We start from the raw sequence: 3,001 nt of genomic DNA, 5'->3' as shown, positions 1-3,001 counted from the left end.
ACCCTAGTTACTAGTTTAGTATAAAAACCACTTTTAGTGATTTATTTCACATCTCTGGAACACATTATGTAACTTTTATGTTCTGAGACCTCCATAGGAGGCTGGCCACTCGGCCATGTCTACCTTATTTTCACTTATGTATTTTCAACGGTAGAGTTTCTACACACCATAGATTAAGGTGTGGAGCTCTGCTGTTCCTCATGAATTAATGCAAAGTACTATTGTTTTTCTATTCAATTCAAGCCTATTTTTTCTCTAAGATATTCATTCGCATACAAGAACATGATGAATGTGATGATTATGTGACGCTCATCATCATTCTCACTTATGAACGCGTGCCTGACAACCACTTCCGTTCTACATACAAACAAGCTTGAATGCATATCTCTTAGCCTCCTGATTGTGAGATCAGAGTCTTCGTGGTATAGGCTAGAATTATTGGCGGCCATTCTTGAGATCTGGAAAGTCTAAACCTTGCCTGTGGTATTCCGAGTAGGATCTAGGAAGGGATGACTGTGACGAGCTTCAAACTCGCGAGTGCTGTGCGTAGTGACAGACGCAAAAGGATTACTGAATCCTATTCCAGTAGGATCGAGAACCGACAGATGATTAGCCGTGCGGTGACAGCGCATTTCGACCATTTTCACTGAGAGGACGGAATGTAGCCATTGACAACGGTGATGCCCAATATACAGCTTGCCATGGAAAGGAGTATGAGGGATTGGATGAAAGCAGTAGGAAAGCAGAGGTTCAGAAGGAATAAAAGCATCTCTGTACACTTATCTGAAATTCTCACCAATGAATTACATAAGTATCTCTATCTTTATTTTACATTTTATTTATCTTTTAATTATCAAATCTCCATAACTATTTGAATCCGCCTGACTGAGATTCACAAGGTGACCATAGCTTGCTTCAAGCCGACAATCTCCGTGGGATCGACCCTTACTCACGTAAGGTTTATTACTTGGACGACCCAGTGCACTTGTTGGTTAGTTGTATCGGAATTGTGAAACAGAACTAAGATTATGAACGTGCGTATTAAGTTTTTAGCGCCGTTACCAAGGAACGAACAATCACGATTTTGTGCACCAGATTTCTTGATGAGGAATTTGCTCATGCTCTTGTTGAGGTCCATGAGTGGGCTCTCTTGTTTGCTCCATCCTCTTCTTAGTGATGGGCTTTGATGACAAGTCATCTTAGCCTAGTTTCACTAGCCTTTTTCTTTTGTTTTCACTTGAATTATGCACTTTCTTGAGCTACAAGCAAGCCAATTTAGGTAGATTTTCATGCTTCCTTTGATTTGATCAACCATAGATAAATTAATGCAATTTCATGAGGTTTGATGCCATAATTGTTACATATTAAGATAAAATGAATATCTCATGATTTTGAGCATAGCTTTGATGTGTTTGGTTGATTATGATAGGTGAAGAAAGCTTGGAGAAAGGTTGAAGCAAGAAGAAATGGCTAGGAGTAAAGGGAGGACAATGGAATAAGTGAAATTGAACCAGGAAGCAAAAAGCTGGACCTAAAGTTAGCCTCAAACTTTTGCACAAACTTTTGGGTGAAAAGTTAGCCCCAACGTTAGACTCCTAACTTTTGGGCTAACGTTGGAACTTAAAAATCACCCCCTGGGCACCAAAAGTTTGCGCCAACGTTAGACCCCTAACTTTTGGGCTAACGTTGGCACATGGGAAATACAAAGGGGGAGCGAAAATTTGCGCCAACATTAGACCCCTAACTTTTGGGCTAACGTTGGCGCCATAAGTGCACAAGGTAAAGCCAACGTTGGAGCAAAAGTTAGACCCCTAACTTTAGCACCAACGTTGGTATCAGCAGATTATGGTAGCTGATATGAAAAGTTGGAGCAAAAGTTAGACCCCTAACTTTTGCTCAAACTTTTACTCCAACTTTTGCAAAACTCCAACCCGGTTCAATTGGTTCACTTTGATTCCTCTCCAAACTCCAAGAGCAATCAACCAAGGCCTCTTTCAACCCAATTCCACCAAGAGCAAAGGCCCAACTCAAGGCTTGAAGATCATTTGAAGAAAGTGTATAAATAGGATAGAATTCAAGTTCTTCGGGGAGCTTTTCCTTTTGAGTTTTCATAATAGTTTTCGGAGAGCTTTGGATATTGAGTGATCTTTAATTTCTTAGTTTCGGGGAAGGAGAATTCCATTCTCTTCCTCTGAGTTTTATTGCTTTCAATTTCAATTACACTTGTCTTGGATCTTGGGTTGGAGAATTGAAGAAATTCTGTTTCAATCTCATCCTTGGATCTCTCTGCTTTATTTACTGCTTGATTGAATTTAATTTCTGTTAATTGTTCTTCATCTACTTTCCGTGCAATTTACAATTCCCTTGCAATTGTTCTTGTTGGATCTAGGAAGGCATTGAGATCTAGACTCGGTTTTCTAGTCTCTGGGTCTTGAGATCTGAACTTTCAATTTCTAATTCTCTATTTACTATTTTCATGTTTATTTACTTTTCTGCTTCAAGATCCGATTTAACCCAAACCCTCTTCTACTTCTCTGCTTGATGCAAATTTACTTTTCCTTGTTTAATTTCTGCAAATCCAAGTCCCAATCCCCTTTACAATTCAAGTCATTTACATTTCTTGCACTTTAAGATTCCGCAATTTACATTTCTTGCATTCTAAGTTTCTGCCATTTAATTTCTTGTTCTTTAAGATTCAGCAATTTATTTCCTGTTCTCTTTAATTCCATGCAATTTAATTTCTGCAAATCACAAAACACTCAACCAAATCTTGATTCGCTTGACTAAATTAACCACTAAGCTAAAATTGCTGAATCCTTCAATCCCTGTGGGATCGACCTCACTCCCGTGAGTTTTTATTACTTGATGCGACCCGGTACACTTGCCGGTTAGATTTGTGTGTTTTGGGAGAAATTTGTTTCTCTACGAAAATATCCCATCAAGTTTTTGGCGCCGTTGCCGGGGATTGAATAGATTGACAATGATTAAGTGAGGTGGTGAT

This window comes from Arachis ipaensis, chromosome B8 (genome assembly GCF_059453495.1).
Source record: "Arachis ipaensis isolate K30076 ecotype BB chromosome B8, ASM5945349v1, whole genome shotgun sequence".
Taxonomy (NCBI): domain Eukaryota; kingdom Viridiplantae; phylum Streptophyta; class Magnoliopsida; order Fabales; family Fabaceae; genus Arachis; species Arachis ipaensis.
The sequence above is the reverse complement of the archived record's forward strand: the minus strand, read 5'-3'. Positions refer to the sequence as shown.